This window comes from Salarias fasciatus, chromosome 13 (genome assembly GCF_902148845.1).
Source record: "Salarias fasciatus chromosome 13, fSalaFa1.1, whole genome shotgun sequence".
In the NCBI taxonomy this organism is placed as follows: Eukaryota; Metazoa; Chordata; class Actinopteri; order Blenniiformes; family Blenniidae; genus Salarias; species Salarias fasciatus.
This window is the reverse complement of record NC_043757.1, coordinates 11,080,803-11,101,627: the sequence shown is the minus strand read 5'-3', so window position 1 is coordinate 11,101,627 and position 20,825 is coordinate 11,080,803.

Here is a 20,825-nt window from a genome sequence, read left to right as displayed (position 1 = left end):
GGCGACATTGTGTCCCCAGAGACAAAGCTAAAGTGATTAGCCTGAGTTATTAAGGGACCATAGAAAATGCATTTTGACATGGGGCTTCAAGTTGATCCAACTCGCTGTTGGACATGGTGGAAATATTCACAAGCATCGGCTTGTTGTGTACTCAATGTCTAGGCTGGAGCAGGCGTGCGAGTCAGGACTAATTCTGTTTGAGCTCAGATGATTTATCTGCAAAATGGTTTAAATTAATTGCGTGTGTGACACAGCTGTTAGGTTAATGTGCACGTTAGGAGGCAGTATCAGAGAAAATGAAGCTAGAGTGAGGTTATGATTACTTGTTTAGTGAATATCAGGACTGAATGTGAGTCTCAAACAGGAAACGTCAGGTTTGCAGGAAATGCAGTTTTTAGGTGTCTTCAAGGAAGTGATAAAACAATGAGACAAGGAAGTTCCACCTGAACCTAAAATACCTGTTTAGTTGGATTTTTGTTGAGTTTTTAGTCACTGGGTCACTTCAGCTTAAGGTTAACTACCAACTATTGTACACTGTGTGCTGCTAATTGGCGTCTTAAGCGAATGAGTTAACCTGAAATCTGTCTTCATCACCATTTGCAACTTGTATTTTCTTCCTTTCTGGCCTTTAATAAGTCAACAGTAGGTCACCTCTAAATGTTTAATGCTGTCTGGTTTAGGGGGATCCTCATTTGATTTCCAAAAATGAGACACTTTGGAATCAAAAACTTTAAATAATAATTGTAGATTATTCAGTGATGCCTTTTAATAAAATAAAGTATGCCTCAATAAAAATGGTATTCAAAATAAGAATCTGACAACATAATAATACAAAATCTTTACTTTACAATTGAAAAAAATGCAATATTGTTCTGACTAACGCTTCTATTTAGGGGGTCTGACTTTAATGAAATATCTATATCAATGTAGTCATGTAAACAACAAAACAGCCACATATAAATATTAGCCTTAAATAATTTTAGCTGTAGATTTGGCTTTTACACGTAAATAAAAATCACATTACAGCAAAGTTTTCATTTGTTCTCATTGTTGTCATTAAGCTGTCGTGAGTTTTAATCCAGGATTCTGAAACGCAGTCAGATCATCTTTTACTGTAAGGCTCTCTATAAGGTTTATGTGAGGGAGATATTGTGAAAATATGTTCAACAAACCCGCCATTTTTCCCGCCATTATTGCACAGTTTTTACTTGTCAGGTCCCGGGAGCAGGTGCATAGCATCCACACAAATATAGTATGGAGACCTGTTGATTATAAGATGTAACCCAACAGGCTGAATAAAAACAACTCCAGGCTAGATTGGCCCGTTTTTGACCTGACGGTGGGAAAATGAAGTCGCTTTAATAACATTCCTGAAAACATGCTGCGTATCAAAGAGCTCCGCAGTCATTCATCAATATAAAATCATTGTCTCCCTATAAAAAGTGAACCACAGAGAAGAGAGGCCTTCTGTTCTCTGCAGCTCCTGCATGGAGACACAGATAATTGCTGGAGGGAGATAAACGTCATCATATCAACCCCCCTGGATGTGGCGGCGCTCTCCTCGCGGCTCTTTACCACATTAACGTCTCTCTTGTGTTCCCCCCTCCCTCGCTGGCCCGCCGTTGTCTTTCCTCCTCTTGCTCTGGCACAGGTCTCTTTCTCTTCGAGGCAGTCATACATATTCCCACTGGCATTAGAATACTAATGTGTCGGGCTGAATGGGGTGAAGCCGTCGGGTGGTTGTGGGAGTCGGCCCACCTCTCAATATGTCCGCTGTCTCTTCTGGGGAATCTAAATCTTCCTGCACTTGCTCTCTCACTGCTGTTTTTTCTTCTTTTTTTTTTTCCTGCTTCACTGTCACTTAAATCCCCCGCAGAAACGTCCCCCTCTCTCTGTATCCTGAACCCCACCTTTCAGTTTTCCACTTTATTTAGAAAATAGATTTTCCAGAGGTTGAGAGCAGGTAAGGAAGGGGGTTGCAACCCACACGACCTCCTTTTAGGGCTCCAATCCCTCTTTTTCTTGGCCCACGGAAGCAAGGGCAGTCAATATTTGCAGAGCTCTAAATCTCCGCCGGTTGAATGCTGCTGTTGTTGTAGAGGGGGAGCCGTTTGGCATCGTCGCAGCAACCTGCTGGGTTTTTTTTGGGGGCGGGGGGGCCGGCTGGCTCGTGATGGAGACTTTAAAAAAAAAATGTCTGGATGATTGCGAATATAAAAATGCAGATATTTACGAGCTGTGCAAGGCTACACTACTCCAGAAGTCGTAACTTTAAAGCTAAATCCCTCTGACGCTGATCCTCCTCGCTGGGACGTTTATGGTCTTATTCTGATTGAGGTGTTGCAGCCGACCGAGCACAACACTGTTGTTTTCTCCGTGCACATGTCATGTTCGTCTCCCTCCATGCTTATTCTCATCATAATTTCTGATTACCGTGAGCACAGAAAGCCTTCAAGCGTTCGTCTGCACCTCACCCCCCACCTCTCACTCACCTATTTCACTCACACCTTGTTTCACACTCTGAACGCTCTTGGCTCTCACACAGTGTATACCAATAAATTGCAGTATGTAATTACAGTAATGGCATGTAATGTCTTAACAAGCTATTTTCCACCCGTAACAGCAACTTTTATGATGATCTTTTTAAAATAAAACAATACAGTGGAGTTTCTCGGTGGCCAAAATGCTTTACTGAGACTTTTCCTGCATCATATACCAAGAAACAAAACTATATGTGTGAGTACTCGCTGTATGATTGACCCACATGACAAAACCAATGTTTTCATGAGACTGTATTGAACATAACAGCCTACAAAGTTTGGAAAATTCATAAATCACGAGCAAATTATTTGCAGTGCTGTTAGCTCTTCCTGTACTGTATCGCTTTTTTCTTCCCATATTCTCCAGTTAAGAGAATCCTACACACATGAGCAGCCATTCCTGATTAGCCACACATTCGAGAAATGTCAAAAATGCTTCACGGGCCCCGTCTCGGTTCAACTGGGGCAGCCGATCGTCTGTGCCTGCCCGATAAAAGCGCACCACGCGGCCACGGTTGGGTCCAGAGGACGGACCCGCTGCCAGCCGCTGCCGTACCCTCAATTTGTCTGAGGAATGGTGTGTGTGGAGGCGGCCGATGATGTCTTTCTCCAGGAAGTCTGATGAATGCAATCCGCCGTTCAGATCACAGACCAGCTCAACTCCAGCTGCTCCAAACTGCTGACATATGCAGAAACACACTGCACAGTTTCACTTTTTTCGGAGGGACGGAGGTCGTCAAAACGCCAGGACGACAGTGGGCGACGGGGTGGCAGCTGGTGGAGCTGCCATGGCGGATCGATGCACAGCACTTTTTTTTTTTTTGTTAGTTTTTTTCTGGGAAAGGCTAAAAAAAATTCAGGCTTTTCTACGAACTGCTCGCAATTTTCTAACAATATTTAAATTGTCGTTTGGCATGAGAGGTAGCCACATGCTCAGTTCAGAATGTAAATAGTCTACAAGAACGTAAATATCATTACAGTAATGAGTTAAGTGAGTTTAGAGTTTCAGCTGAATAAATGCAGTAAATAAAACCCCAAAACAAAACATAGAAATCTTGGTGTAACCTCAAAAACATGCTGTACAATGATGTGAAATGATGAATATTTATTTAGGATGAACAGCGCTGCGAGTTCAGGTAACAGCCAATACATCACTGAGAAAACCACAATTGTTTTACATACTTCGGTTGATGTGGTTTGCTTGGACAGCAAACAAGAAGAAAGAATTCACGTCTGGGTTTTGAGTTTGCGGTTGTTACATGGCGCCCGTAAATCGAACTAAATAAGGACCAGGGCCAGAAATCATGCTCACTGAAAGAAAAAAAAAAAAAAAAAAGTCGGAGCCTCGAAGAAGAGATAGAAGGAGAGATTCACTGATCCCAGAAATCCCTTGTGGCATGCAGCTTGGCCCGGTCCCATCCAGACCGCTGGACCAGAGCCCGCCGGTGGCTCGCCGAGCTGTTCCGCACAACTGGGTTTGTCGAATGTGCGTGAGTGAGCGGGCTTAAGGCCTCCTCTGCAGGTTTATGGCTGACTTAGAACACGGAATAGAAGAGTATCCCCGCATACCGACACCGAAAGCTGTCTTTATGACCGGCTTGAGCGTCCATGTTCAACTCCAGGTCACAGCTACAGAACGACGGCAGAGGCCAAGGCTTCTATCAGCGGGGCTTCCAAAGACGCTCGCTCAGGTCAACACACCAGGCCACAGCAAAGAAACTCACTGGCAGGGGGAATTTCTCAGAAAGTATCCAGTCCGCTGGTTAGCAAGCCACAAATCCCTGCTTTGGCCAAAGGAGACTGCTGAATGTGCACAAAAGAGGAGGCGAGCAGATGAGGAAAAAGTGAAAAATATACAAAAAACTGTGGGCTGCCAGTCACTTGAAAGGATTCTGTATCTATGATTTTTTTTTTTTTTTAAATCGCAAATGAGGGGGAAAAAAAAAGAAAAAAGATGAAAAATGAAGAGAAATAAACATCAGGGGGCTGGCTGGACTTTTTGTTTCGTTTGGCCAATCGTAGCTCTGCAGCATTACAGCCCGGTCATTATCCAGGAATCCGAAGTAAGGAAAAAGAAAAGCAAGCTTTTCCTTCCTCGTTTTCATCCTAACCTCACCTACTTTTCCTCAGACCTTCTGTACTTTCACCCATCTTCACCCTCTTTCTGTTTCGTCCCGTCTCTTTTTCCTGGCTGGTTTTGGTTCATTTCGTTGTTTTTTTTTTTGAGGGTATTCTCAAGGCAATCCAAACCTCTTGAGCTCCTCGACATGTCATGTTCAGCCGGTTTGGGGTTTGCATGAATTCTAATGTTGGTGTAAGCTGGATTTAAGTGTACCACATTCAAAAGTACGTGGCAATTTGGGGGTTTGTGAGGAACTCTGGCGACCAGTTCAGTAATATGAGGAATATTAAAACAAAAACCCGATCTGCGTGACTGCAGGAAAGGAAGTGTTTTGGGCTCCGGTCACGTTATTAGTATTATTCTTCACGAAATGGGTTCCTCTCTGGTGGAAATGACAGCCCTCAAAGTGGGCCCACTTTGGTCTGTGGCCTCTGGGTTTTACTGTTCAGTAAACAGAGCAGGGAGGAAGATGGTGCACGCCACACATGTGGAGAAACCGAGGAACTTCAGCGGCTGAATCAAAAACGTCTGTGCAGAGAAGCTCCGATGGCATAGCGAAAAATAAAAAAAAAAGAGAGACAGAGAAAAAAAGACAAAGTTCTGTCTTGCTCTCCGCTCACTGGTAATTGGTGTCATCGGATAGACGGACAGATGGAGTAAATTCACAGAGACAAAGACGGAGGGAGACGGAGACAGTCATGCGTGACAGGCATTATCCCTGGTCACCACACTGGAACCAGGTTGTCGTTGCTGTGGAAATCGCCGTCACAAGCTGGACCCTCGCTCTTTCCATCGCAGGGGAAGACACATCCGTTATCCCGTTAAGATAACGCCACATGTGGCGCCTCGAAAACACATTTGTTTTTGCCGCGAGTTTTCCACGGCATAAACCGATGACTCTGTGCGTGTGTGTGTGCGTGTGTGAGAGAGAGAGAGATTATCTCATGTCCTGACAGAAAGCCTCCTCGCTCCCTCCCATAAGTTTCCTCTTAAGTCTCCCTCGCTCCTTGAAGACAGCTGGCTTCAGACCGGCCCAGTTGAATTCCTGGCCCTTAAAGGTGACTTTCCATCACACTGCTGTGTGTCTTGTGACAGAACTGGCCTCGGCTGGCGGGGATAGCCCTCAGACTACGGGGGGAGACATGGCGCTGTGGCTGCAGATGGCGTCACCGGGGACAGACTCAACAGGACTGAAGGAGAAAGTGTCTATCCTTTTTGGGGACTAGATAAATTTGAAGTTTCGGCAGTCTCGTGTTTCTAAATCCAACAGTGGAGCCACTCTTCTCCAGACGGGGACAATAAAATGAAGTAATCTCACCAACGCATAAACAAAAGAGCGATTATTTCCAGAAAAGTGGAAATGTAGTAATGTGCTGGAGGTGTTTGCAGCTGCTGATGTTTGTCTTGAAAACACATTATTTAGATTTAACTGAAGATTAAAGAACATATATTTTAATACTTTCCTTGAAGGTTTTGATCAATAAAATCCTTTCTTATCTAATCTAATCTTTTAAGAATTATTCTATTTCACATTTTGATGTTGTTTACACTTTTACCAAAGGACAGAAGTTAACCTTTATCATACTCTGTGTGAACAAAATACACAATCAATTCTAAAATTCCAGATTCCTTAAATGTGCCCCAGGACTTTTTGTGTGTGTGTGTCGGCCAGCCACAGATCCTCGTTGTTGGTTTCAGGCACGCATCCAAGTGGCATGAAAAATTTTCATGCGCCGCACATCTGAGTTGTTTTTCCCGTTCCCCGCAGCTTGACGAACTTTCTTTACAGCTGACATGTTTTGAGTTAGCCTCTCACTTTTTCCTTTTACAGAAATTTCCTGTAAAGTCACAGACACACGGAGGGTGGCCGGGAAACCTGCTGAACTCCCTTCACCCACACTGAGGTTTTATTGGATGAAATGCCAAATTAAAGGATGCAGAAGTGGTTGAAGAAAGACGTTTTTTGCTTTAAAAATCTCAATATCGTGGGTTAAGATATTGGTGAGTTGCTTAATTGGTCAGTCAGCAAAACACACCGCGCTATTCCAGAGGGTTTAGTCAACAGCACTGAGTGTTGTGGGAGCTGGCAGCTCCCGGGTACGACCCTCCATGCCTCTGAGTCATTCCTGTAAATGAGGGTCGTTTTTCTCCCAACCTGTCTTTGTGAATCAGCGAGCAGTATTGAAGAGCGCAGTAAAAACATCAGAGCTTAATTGCCCGCCGGACGCTGAGCGTCCCGCGATGTTGTGAGACGCGGGCTCCTCGCCTCCTGCCAGGAGCATCTGTGTCATTGTGCGGAGGGAGGGTGGCATCGGTGTCGGCCTTTTCACACCACCCACCGGCCGGCGTGGGCAGATTTAGCGCGGCTGCATTCTTGCCTTTCAAAGAGTCTGCAGGGCTTGAGGGAGGAAGACAGAGAGGGACCCTGTTCGTGACTGGACGAGGTGGAGTCACTGGGCACCGTGCCCACGCTCCCTCCTCCGCCTCCCCGCCGCCCCCCGCCCCCCACCCCGCTGCACTGACGACCGGCAAGAGAGTGAGCTTTTGTCAGTCATATTAATGAGTGGCAGGGCAGACCAAATAATGTTTCGTGTGTGTGTGTGTGTGTTGTTAAAGTGGGCGGGAGCATCAGGGGGTTGGGGGGGGGGTGGCGGGGATGGCAGGGCCTGTCAGTCAGAGGCGATGACAGACAGGCGGGCTGTGGGAACGGGGTGACAGAGGCCATCCGGGGCCTTCATGGGCTAACATGGGGGGCCTTTTATGGGTTTATCAAACCGCTGACCCCCTGTCACCCCGCGCACAGGAAACACTCCGGCAGAAGAATGGAGAGATCATGTCAGGGAGAAGGACGGGGTCGGAGGCAAGACTGAAGATGAGTCATGTGGAGGGAGGGAGGAGCGAAGAAGGGGGCTGTGGGTGAACTTGGTGGTCTGGGATGAGTATTCGGATCGTGCAGTTATTATCGAGGACGAACGTGTGAGAATTTACCACGAAAACTTAGAAACCTCAAAAACTCAAGCTACTAGAAGAATTCTTTTTGTAAGTTCTCTTTAAGTGTGAAAAATAAGGGAAACTTCTGCAAGTGAACCAATAAGTTGTTTCAATCTCATTATTTACTGTGGTCATTTTAACTTTTTTTTGCTGTGATCTATAACATACACCAAGGAATGCACTCGGAAATATGGTATATTTCATTTTTACCTCTCAATAGTGAAAAAAAGAGGTGGAAGAACTGCTAAAATGTGTGTTCAGGTATAATTACTGACATTGCTTCAATTCAAATCAATTAAAAGTCAAAGTGATTAAAACACTTTTCTCCAAACTGAAGGCATTTTCTAATTGAAATGTTCTGTGAAAAGTAAATTTCTCAGATAAATGTTTGTAATATGCATGATTTTGCACAATACATATGAACTCACATGAAAAAATACCCATGCAAGAGCAAATATCTTGAAATAGTACTTGGTTATACTAATGGAAGTATTTTTCATTCATTACTTCCACGCTTTGTGTGTTAACCACCACTGAGTTTAATATTCTGCTCAAGAAATAGGCGTTAATGACTCACAAAGAATCGTTTTTCTCTAGATATTCCTCCTATAGCGAATATCAAACGCCCCTTATGAAGCAGGAAGACGTCATACTTACTTAAGGTAAACCGTTCAAGATTTTTCTCCCATTCTTTGTCATTTTTCTCCCTCCGCCTGGCAGCAGAGTACAGTATTGGTAAACAGATCATGTAGCATTGCAGCAGGGAAGAGAGCAGTCGCACTCTGGTCGGCCTGATGATGGAGAGCGATGGCTAAAGTAAAGCAGGAGGGGGAGTCCCGACCAGAGGAATAAAGAGGATTGGAGGAGCCCCCTTTTCAAACTTTCAGAAAAGCATGCAATACTCGTTACATGATTTATGAGAAAGATTGATGCTGCTCTTAAATTACACTGTCATGTGCGGGGTTTTATGAAAGTATCTGCAATGGAAGACAAGGATCTTCATGGTTCACCTCCTCAGATATCTATATACAGCAAAACCACCATTTACATAAAGCTCATTTTTTAGTCAGCCCCTCCATGTGGGAGTCGCACAAAGCGTATCTCACCACCAGACGTATCTGTAAAAGAACAACATGTGAAGCCGAGCATCAATCTCCCTCTCAGAGCTCACAGGGCCAAACACATTTATATGAAGTTGATCTTTGGCCTCCACACTGAGTTTAAGGGCAGGGAACGTGAGCCGCCCCACTTCTTTGTGTGTGTGTGTGTGTGTGTGTGCGCGCGCCGGTGGTTGGTTTGGTCCAAGCCGGGCTGTCTGGATTTAAGGCCAGGGCCCCTGTACTCTGCGTCTGGATGTCTGGGCTCGGGCGTCCTCCTCCATCCAGGACGGCTTATTTATGACCCGCAGCCAAGGCCTGGTCCGAGAGCCAGGAGACGGAAAGTGAGAGGAGGGATCGAGAGCCGCATAGCCGCGGGGCATTCCTCCACACACAAGACCTGACCGACACACACTCTCCCATAACAACACACACACACACACACACACACACACACACACACACACACACACACACGCTGCTGATAACGAAAGTATCTCCCATGATCTCATATCAGAAACTGTGAGTGCTAGGCTGCAGAGCGAGCCACTTTCCCTCCCCACCCTCATGTTTTTGCTGCCAAACAACACATTTATGCATCTTTCAGTCCTTTTCACTTTGTTTTTCTTTTGTTCCCAATAGATTTTATTCATATTGTTACAGTAGACCAAGGGTTTAATAGCTTTACCAAGCGCATTGCACTGTGTTTAGCAGCAATAACGATCAATCAGTTGCTCTTTTTTAGGGATTAAATTTATCAGTGTTGGCAGGACGATGCACTGCTGCCATTTTCAGACCAATATCAGTTGACCTTTGAGATGTACAGATGGTTTCCGCCACGCTGCTTTATGTTGTGAGCGGCCCTCTGAGGAATATATCCCTTTAATCACGCCTCTTATGTGTGTTTCATGGACGGCATTGTAGTGTTGAGGCTAGAATTTGGTTTGGTTCTTCAGACGATGGTCACCTGTGAGTCAGCTAAAGTGTAACCTACCTTTGTGTTTGTGGGGGACATGCAAAAGAGAGGGGATGGGTAAGAGTGTGGTGCATTACTGCACCTCTCTCTTCCTGCTTTGTGGTTAAATAATGTGGAGAAATGAACGGCCTGGCAAAGCAAGAGGTGGATGTTTTCTACGGAGCGGAGTGCGGATGGAGCACATTCCAGGGGAAAGCTGTGTAAATCCCTCCATTGATTTGGTGCGAAACCCCCCTGACCCCTGGAATACATTAGCAGATTAGCCATCGAGCCCATGTGCGCACAAGCCCGCTCAGCTCGGCCGCCGGGACGTTCAGACCGCACACCGGCCGTCTGCCCACAAGGCCCCCCCCCGAAAACACCGAGCCCAGATAGATACCGGGGCAGATGGGCCAGCCGCTCCTATACTCTCAAAACCGAATGACTGCAATGTGTGTATTTACTTCATGCTTTCACTCAGGGCTTGGCTTCATATTTCTAGAGGGGTGGACTGGAGGGGAAAGGTTTCAAAATTCCTTGAGCAACTTCAGATGCTCCATAAGAGTCCCCGTCTTGTGTCGGACAGTTTTACAGAGGGATTTCTCACAGTGGGGTTAAACCTTGGAAAGACGGGTCAATACCGCCTCAGCCGTCTTCAAGAGGCTTTATGAAATGTATCAGAGGTATCAGATTGAAGACAGATGCTGCGAATACAGGTGGAAAACTGTATCATTCAACACAGCTTGAAATCCATTCATATCGTTTGTGTCGTCAGTTGTAGAGTAAACATACAAATGAATACAGCGCTCTGTGCAAGTAGGAAATATAATATTTTAATAGAGCTTTGCACAAGCTGGGAACAATTAATGAAGACTATAAATTAAAGAATTGTTGATAAGCCTGTAAACACTCATTTTGTCCTGTTTAGAGGCAATTTCACTTCCCCGTATCGGACCCTCTGTCTGAATCTGGTCGCCATTTTCCCCATTGAATGGCAACCTTTAGCCATGTGCTTTTCACAACATTGTAAGCTTCTATAAAAGCTAACAGAGTGTTAATGGATTGAGCAAGTGGCCATTGACCTGGTATTGTGGATATGTGTGTTTGGATGCGTGCGTCTTGTTGTGGAGGTGAGGGGTGGCGCTCTGGGTCAGAGAGGAATAGGTCTCCACAGGACCTCAGCATCCCCCTCAGAGGGGACACATGGACTGCCCCCCCCACCTCCCTCTGACTTCGCAGGCGGACGGATCACCCACCAGCCAAGCAGACAGACTCCCAGATGGCGGCTGCTTGCTTGCCGTCCTCTAGCATGCAGCACAAATTAAATCAGCTCTCGTGCAATCAGGGAGTCCTCCAACCAGCAGATGTGTAGAAAATGAACGGTTCATATCTGATGTTTCGCATTAACGATCACGACTGCCACAGAGCCAAGGATGCCCCCCCCCCCCCCCCCCATGTTCAGTATGCATTGTGGCCAGCAGATAGTCGCAGCTAAACCACAAGAAAGATGCCACAGATGGGAGAATTTGTCTGTATGTGTTGCTGCAGTCGAGTAAACAAGGCGACCGTCTCGCCTGGCTGTGGGCTCCGATGGTCAAATACAGACGACGTACAATGCAAGCACACGTCTGAGCCACAGAGGCGACTGGAAGAGAGGAAGAGTCGGATAAAAACAGAAGCACAAAGATTCAATATTTCACTGCTTCAGTTTGAGAAAATGGATGGGATAACTGTAATGATGTAATTCAGAAACACTTATAAAAGTATGCAGAAACAGAATGCAGAAAAAAGAAAGTTAGGGTAATCTATATAGATTTTTTTGGATACATGTTGACATTCCGGTTTGTTTTGACTTCCTGTCACACATAATTGCGCGGCATTTTTTATTGGAAAAAAGAAAAATCTCACATTCAGCATTAACAACCACAATATGTGACTATTTATTAAATGAAATAAAATTAGAGTGTATGTAGAGTAAATCTCATGAGTTTTGCCCTCGCCACAGCTCTGCTTCACTAAGATTTTTTGATGTGTATTTTCATGATGTAGCCTGAATCAACATGCAGGGAGATGAATTTTATCCTCTTCTCCACTCATGAAGGTGAAGTTTGAAAGACCAGTGTCGGAGATCTGTACCTTTAAGTCTTCCTGCAACCACACCTTGGGACTAAAAGCTTACACCTCTCAAAAGTGCGATTTTAAAGATGAATCGAGATCAGAATACATTGAATCTTCAAATATGGGAGGATGAGCCCCCTCCTTCTTGTTCGACACCCAACAATGTTTACAGATGAAAACTGAAACTTTCACTGCATGCTGGCTGTTTACACAACAACGGTGCTCGGTGCCACTGAGATAAAACTGTTCGACTCTATTCCATGCTGGCAGAGGAAAGTTAAATATTTCTGAAATGTTTCTACTGCAGTGGTTCTTCTGCACATGCAGGAGTAGATGGATAATAACAGTGTTTGGCTCCAAACTGTCATGACTTCCAGTCCATATATTCTCTTGGGACTTGATAGTTTTACAGTCGAGGGTCACTTGTTATGACAATACAACTTCATTTTCTGCCCAGAGGAATACCACTGTTAATGTTTATAGCATGCTTTTCTGCTTGCATGCGTGCATGATTTCATTCCGAAAACAACCATCAACACCCACTAGTGGCCCTACAGGAAAACTACATTGTTTTCAGTGTTTCTATTGTTTCCGAAACACATTTTCAAAATGTTGCCATGTAAACACAAAGCTTTTCTGAAACGAAAAAGAAAAAAAACCCAACAACTTGTTTTTATTTGAAATTTTGCAGCATAATATTGCAAATATTTTCTTCGTATTAATTTGGAATGTTCCTGTTGAACTCACCTGCGGTTTGAGGGCATTAGTCTTGACTCACTGTTTGCACTTCCGGGGACTTTGGTTGAGAAGTGACCCTGTGTGTCATGCCGTGTTTGAGCGAATTCCTTGGTTTTCCCTGAAAGAGCTTTCCCGCCCGCCAGCTCCCGGTAGCCTGGTTAATGTTTACACCGTGACTGATTCGGTTCTTCTGAGTATCGCTGGATAAACAACAACAGATCAGTACTATTAGCACATCAAGCCTCTCCGCTGCAGAACAATTTGGCTCCCCAGCTGGAAATCAGAATGCAAAGGGAGAGCCCAAAGGTGCTGTGTTTTCACGCCATCATTGATTTATGCTTCGGCTTCCACTGAACTTTTGGGTCTGGTTCCTTGTTCGCGCTCCTTCCCCTCTTTTTCTCCCAGCCTTTCCCTCTGTCCCATTTCCATTCCATCCCTATTCCTCTTCCAATTGGTATTCTTCCCATGGCTCCTCCATCCCTCCCTGGCTTCTTTGTCAACACTTAAGGTTCTTAAGGTCTCACAGGGGAGGAAAAACCTCCTCACGCTTCTACAAAACCTCGAACTGAGTGCAGTATTTGAGAAGGGGTGTGAAACTTAAACTCCCCCCCCCCCCCCCCCCCCCCTTAACTCCACCCCTGTCTTTTTTTCTCTCTTTGCCTTTGGGGTCAGAGGTTGCCAGCTGACTATTCCTCAACCTATCAGCCCCTCTGACAGCACCGCTTTGACCGTCAGCCTCATTGTGGTCTTCCACAATAACAAAGGATATACAGCAAAAATATTAATTGCGGGTTTTACTGCTTCAGAACGTCACAACGGGGCGTCATAACATGGAAGGAAATATTAAAATGACTTTTAAACAGATATGACAGATAATGGGCTTATATGCATGACAATAGCCTCTCTTCTCGACCCCATGGCTGCTTTCCCTCACTTCTCCAGGGGATCGTGGGTAACGCGGGCAAAGCCAGTTGTTTGTTGTCATTGTGAATTATAGTGACACGCTAAAGGGCTGACAGCTCGTGCTGGGCAGCACTCGCAACAGAGTGGAGATGGGTGAGCGTGAGGAGGGGGAGAGCCTTCCCTCCCCTGCCACTTCTACCCAAACTTAGCCGTGCAGCCGGCGAACGGAGCGGGGAGGAGCGCCGAGTGTGAACATCAGGGTTTCTCAGGGATCAGTTTACAAGGTGTGTCTCCTCGACTTTCACTGTTAGAGTAATTACAAGCTGAGGTTTTCCCACACTGCTGCACTGCGGTGGTTGTACATTTAATTACAGCAAACACAAGGTGATAAATTATTAGTGTCTCTCCAGGCTGAGAATTCAAATGGTTGTAGTAGAAACATCTTTTTTTTTTTTTTTCAGTCTTATCGTACATAAAGTAACACCACATTATGTTAAAAAAGAAACATAAAACTGATTTCATCAGATGATTAAATTCATTGTGTGTCTAAAGGTTCTTAAAGTGTCTCCTCAAGGTTTTATGGGATTTATATTTGATTCATAAATAACAATGAGTCTCTGTTTATATTTCATGTGCTGTTGCCTGGAAAGCATCAGCATCCATTTAACAGCCTTCCTCCAAATCTGCTGAATTATCAGAGAATGAGAAAGCAATTAGCTTTTCAGCAATGACAGATGTATGATCGCTGAAAGTCATGATACATTATGAAAGTTGTTCCAAGCAAAAGCTCAGATCAATACAAAGCCAAACTGTAAATTATTCCTTCATGACTTCGCCTTTTTTTTGCAGGTAAAATCTTAAATCTCAATTAATTAATGACAGGAAATATGACAAATAAAGACCTACTTCCTATTTTTGAAAATAAATTCACAGGAAAAACATTTTCATTCAGCTTTTTACGAAATCTTTTTCATGAGACACTTTCTGTCAGTGAAACAGTGTCTGTACGTGTAAACATGCACCCCACCCTCCAATGTTTACAGCTCAGTGCACAACTTTTGGACCTCAGTATCCTTCATAACTGATCCTGTTTTTGTTTTTTTAAACAACTTTCCCTTCACTATAGGAATTTAACCAATCCTTTCACTTTTACTGAAGTGATTAAACAAAACTTGACTTTAGTGAACAACTTCAGTACTTTCCCAGCTTGGCCAAACACTCATTTTTTAACTTTTCAGTAGAGCCACGATCACAATTCCACCATTCTTTGCTGAAATTGCCCTCTCGGTCGGAGCAGCTCTCCGGGTTGGCGCGGACTCATTTTTCCACAGCGATTTGATCTTGATTGATGGGATACATGCTAGCAGGGCACCCAAACTGCTAAGTGCTGTGAAAGGAAGGAGAAAGAATGAAGTGTACATTATCCGCCACATGTCCAGGCACACACGTCTGTTTACATGAGGAGAGACTTTTCCTGGCCGGTCCCCAAGGCTGGTCTAAGTATAATCTTTTATATAAATGAATTAGTCAAAAGCACTTTTGTCTTGAGGCGAACTCACTTCTGCAAAGAAGTCTATCCAGGTGCCTTCAGAGGTACTTCTTGGTTATTTTATAGGCCCTCGAGGAGTTTTTTAATCTGACCTGCTTTGCACAGCTCAGGCTTTCTGACATTGCTGTGGGTAAGAGGGCGGAAAAAAAAAAAAAAAAACCAGGTCGATGCTGAGAGATGGGTTTTTCTCGGCGATGCTGTTGCTCAACGGCCTGATTTGGACTTGCAGCGCAGTGTGGTAGACAGCAATATAAATCTGTCAGTCGGTACGCCGGAGGTGGGCAAGCTGCAACCTGAAGCCCAGAGTCAGTCTGACTCGCTCACAGCCTCCCCTCTGTTTCTGAGACCAGGAAACCATGTAAATAGAAAAAAGGCGGTGGAATTTACTTCATACACTACTTGTACCGGGACACTGGTGACTTTGTCGTGCGTGCACACACATTATTTGTCAATATTGTGTTTGTAGATGTTTGACAAGATGTACAAAGCTTCTCTGAAACTGTCACTTTCTGCTTTATTTGTCTTTTGTGGACAGAGTGCAGGAGCGGCTTGAGGGAGGAGGGAGGTCAGGGCCCTGGTGAGGAGGTGACCCCTCAGGAGACCGTTCAGCTCAAATTAGGTCTCAGGTTGGCGTTCACGGTCAAAATAGTTAACCTCGGGTCACTTCATCGTCTCTTAAGAAAACATATGCTTTGCCTCAAAGCCTCATTTTCACAAAACTCCGTCCGTCACCCTCACAAGGGCAAACACGAAGAACCACTGACACATGTCTAAACATCTCCTGTGTGAGCTGTTCCTTTAAAATGCACACATCAGCAACCAAACCGAGACTTGTGGAAAACTTTTCTGATGAATTATGGGCATTACTGACTGACCAAGACGACTAAATAAAGCACAACGAAGCAATATCGTTTACCACACCAATAACTGAAGATATCTCACGCTCCTGCTACTAGACAGGCCAATAGGAAGAGACTAAGAGAAACAATAAACACGGTGAAATGTGGGAGCGGGGAATAGAAAACAGCACCAAGCCAAGGTCAAGTCTATAACTGCTGCCCCAGCCTGTGATTTAGGTGCTCTGGCCGACGGGCTGCACCAATAGCGGCGCGGCGGAGCGCATTAGGGCGGGATGGCCGAGGTGTTGAGAGCATCGGTGGTAATGACTTGCTGATGACATCAGGACATAGCGCAGAGTCTTTTCTCAGCCTGGGGATCAAAGGTCAGACAGCCCATTCAATGACCCTGTGATTTATTCCCTGGGCCTCCCTCGATCCATAAACACAATGAAAGCTATGTGTATGCCGAGAATGCAACGCTCTCTGAGGTGGGCACGTCCAGAGAGACCCTAAATGCTTATGGTTTGTTTCACCAATCCTCTTTAGTGCTTACTTTATCACATGCTTTGACAACCAGCGGTGTCTAAAAATCAGCCAGACGGGCTGCGCTCGCTTCTGCACGGTGTAAAGACTCACAATGGAAAACACCTGCTCTGGAAATGCAGTGAAAGTCTTTCAGAAGCCCTGCAGCTCTTAAAAGGGAGTCCTTGAGGACATCTTCAAAGATAGCATCAGTTCCCTTCATGGCAGCGGGACGGTGCTGCTGGTAAAAGCAGCACATTATAGACACTACAAAGCACGAGGGGAGCGAGTTGTCACTCAGAGCCGCCGCCGGTTCGGGGAAACAGTTCGGGTCTGTACACCGTGTAATGTTTAACCTGACTTCCTGCTGCGCTGGCCAGAGGAACTGCAGGGATCACTGCAGTCAGCGCTAATGTCTAACTCTTTCCGACACTGCAGAGGCAGTACCTGGTTACAAGTTCCGTCCAGAAAACTTCAGAGGTTGGGCGAAAAAAAAAAAAAAAAGCCGATATGAAACAGAATGCAATGAAGAAGGAATACAAATCATTTTAAGCCTTATTCCACTGAAAACTCGGTTCCAGCATTTATAATTTTCATCTTATTGGATATTCAAAGCTTCATGCCAAAATTTGAAACAGAGAATACAGATTATCCTGCTGGTTTATTAATTTAGAAAATACCTTTATTATGCTCTTATCTGGGTATTCAACTGGTTTGTTTAGCAGAAAGACTTCAGATATATGACCAGCTGGTTTCTTCTTTTTCTTGAAGCAAAACAAGCTCCATCACCCAAAAACTAAACTAGAAGCATCATAAGAAAAGCTGACATTTTGTGACTTTTCATGACACGTTGCATATCCTCACTTGTGCTTTTTAAGATCACTCATTGTTTCAGCTTGATTTAAGACGTTCTCCTTTTTGAATAAAATCTTCTTAACCAGTCTAGCATTTTGATCACAACACAAAAACTGACTTAATCCCTTTTTCTGCCCAGGCTTTTTTACTGCTTGTTGTAACTTTCAGCCCCAGATATCTGTGAGCTAATTTTCCTCTGGCTTTGCAGCAACACAAGTCTCAAAACGCTGAATTTGTACCTTTGCTGAGCTGCTCTGGAGGTGAAAAACAAACCCGAGCTTCGACGTTGTCAGCACTGGCTGAAGTTGTGACTTGCAGGGGAGATGAGTCATACCCAGGATGACTGAAGTGACCTGTTCTCCGAACCCAATGAGCTGTGAAACGCGTTTGTATTCATGTGTGAGCACAATATTCATGTGTGTGGCGACTGCTGAACTATGAACATGGAAAAATGGGCTGTGAAAAAAAAAAAAAAAAACAGGCACCAACAAATCCAGAGGGTGAGAAAAGGGAGAGAGAAAAATCTGGAAAGGCTGGAAAAAGCTCTAATCATTCATCATCTTATATGGAGGAATAAAGTTGTCAGTTCCACTCAGCTTTTCTTTGTCTTTTCCTGGAAGTAAAAAAAAATTATGTTATAATTTTTATTAGAAATACAGGAGATGGAAAGACGATACGCTAGTGGAGGGTGACTCTTTATTCTGCCTCATGTGTTCTAAACTGACCAGACTCCCAGTTTCACCATCTTGCTCAACTTTCAGCTGAGCTAAACTGTAAACTCAATCTGAAGGCATCCAAGCTATTTCAAACACTCTGGAGTACTGAGGTGGAAACATGTGAGGAATCTGGATGAGTGACCCTCCACTCCCCCTCCATCCTGACTCTGTTACCTGCTGAGGGGGAGGAGAGGACAGAGGAGGCCTGGCCGTCCAGACGGGGGTTATTACGGCGTATCAGTGACAGTGAGGAGGAGGAGCCGCTGACTTACGGGGTGATGCCTCCTGCGGTCGGAGCGAGGGGACTCTGATAGTGTGAGCAGGCTCGTGTCAGGCCGAGTGGGAGGGTTCAGTGGTTAAAGCTGGCCTCCTCTGTGCTGACAAAAAAAAAATGTCCACACGAAGGAAGAAAGGAGATTTCTCGGAATAGTTTGGGATTTTCAGGCACATTCCGTGTCAATGTGCTGTTCTCGAACTCGCACTTCACACTTTCAGTCAGGCTGCTCCTGTGTCGCCACATGGCTGCAGAGAAGCTACATGGTTCAAATTAGAGCCCGAGGCTTCTCACTCCTCTCTCCATCACCACCATCCCCCAGCACGCAGGACTCCACACATTTGTTTCATATTTTGCACAGGATGTGACTCACCGGCGATTGATCTTTGATGCTTTAATTATGTGGTGTCAGTGATACATTGCGAGAAAAACCGAGGGCTCAGAAGTTTTCTGTCAGTTTCACTGGCTCGATCTGGTGTGGCGTGGCTGTAGCAACACATCGCCATTGTTCATAAATAACCACACCATTATCAGGGAAGACGAAAAAGGAATTTTCTAATTGAGAACCAATCAACAGTGGACATCTCCAGTGAGTTTCAGAGACTGCTCAGTGTCGGGGACTCAGCTGTCTTTGTCCCACTCTGGTAAGAACACTGAATAATGGCTGATTGACTCCAATAGAGGCAAACGCCACAATCGCTGCCTGTTATCACTATTACGACACTGTTGGGATTTGAGAGGACGTGTTGTGATAACTGCAGCAGAGCCTTAAAATAGACCCGACCAGCGACGCCACAGTTTGTGATCTGAAAGAGTAAAGACAGAAACAGCTCTCAACGCCAGAATAAGAAACAAGACATGGGCTACAGCTGTGCTAGCATCTCTTTCAGGCTTATTTATACACAGCTGGGGCTGTGCTGCAAGGCTAACACGCTGATGTGAAAATGCTAGCTCGTGTAGACACTCAGCAGATGAAATGTGGGATAGTGTTCACTATCTTAGTTTAGCATCTATGCATGAAAATGTGCACGACTTTGCATATATGTCAAGCATAGCAAAGACTGATGATGTTAATTCTGATCTAGGAAAAATGTTATTTCACCCTCATGTTACGAATCTGTGCAAAAACCTGTTCCGACTTCGTCGGCTTGGATAGAAAGGTGCGTGTTCTCTTTAGAATCACTACATCTGGTGGAGGACTGACCACCGTACGGAGGCTATGGTAGTCATTTTAAAGTAGTATTGTCAATGGCTGCAATCCACAGGCAATAAAAACAGAGTCTTCTTGTGCCACATGACTTTTGCGATATTTGGTCTTTATAAAGTCTTATGGTTTTGCACAAAATATTATTTTACAATTTTAATCCAACACAGTTGGAAAGAAGTTCAGTTGAAAAAAAATCTCTGTAGTTTGAGTTTCCTATTTTAATTAACACCTTGTAGTTTCTCCGTATCCCTTTTTGTCATGAAAAGGAAAAACATGAGGCTGGGACAAGGTCTCTCTAACCCCAAAGTTTTCCTACTTTTCTCACTCTCCTCAAGCTGCAGTGGAGCCATGCCTCACATGAATTATTGTTTGAAACTGACCAAATGAACGTATGAGCCATCATCTCTTTGGAGCTAAAACTTCAGAAAGGATTCCTTTCTTTACTTCTAATCACATTTTATAAGTTCTTCTAAAGAAAGTAATACAGAATTGTGGTTTAATTCATAATTAACCTGTCAGAATGCACGCCATAAAGTGTTCAATATGCATTTTTATTTACATCTTATTGTCCACGGGTCCGGAATTTGCAGATTTGGAGCTGCTTTTGGACATTGTTGACAGTTTACATGATTGTTGGAGAATAAAATGGACTGTAGGATGCTGGTTTTGGACAGAAGAATCAGAAATGTGCATGAAATCTTTAAAGTATTGGACGTGTTACACTCCAGCCTTGACGTGGAGCTGTGAAATCTGTGGTTGCAGCATCTTAAGTATGCATATCAGGGGTAAACTTAATGACTGGTGAGTGTCTCGGCTTGCAAACATCACTCATCTTCAATCACCCAAAGCAATAAGAGCCGCTCTCTCATTAATATGCTGGACTGGCATCCCAATTATCCCCCATTGAGCTCAATCAGGAACAACCATTAATCAATATGTTCATCTGAGTGGGTGATTACGAGCTACCAGACTGTCTCATCCTTTTCCTCTCACTGTGTTCTCTCGGTCCAAGCATCACGGCCGCTTTCATGGGAGGAAACGACGAAGAATGAGGAGTGAAGGAAAAAATGGAGATGAAGAGGAACGGTGACAGATTGACGGATACCACAGTTTGAGGGCACTGAGTCCATCCAGGCCTCAGTCTGAGGCCCGTGAGACTCGCCTTGATGAGGTTTCTTTCAAAATGTGGGATTCCTGAGCAGGGGAAAATAAATTGGGCGATTGTAAATAGACTCATGTAGTGTGAGGGAAGAGACACACAGAGAGGGAGAAACAGCGGGGGGCATTTTGTGCCACTCTTGAGAAATGAGTCAAACTTTCCTTCCTCACCTCTCGCTCGCTCTTTATTTCTGGCCAACCTGTCAGCTCCACTGTTATCTGATGGCTTTACTGGTGGAGG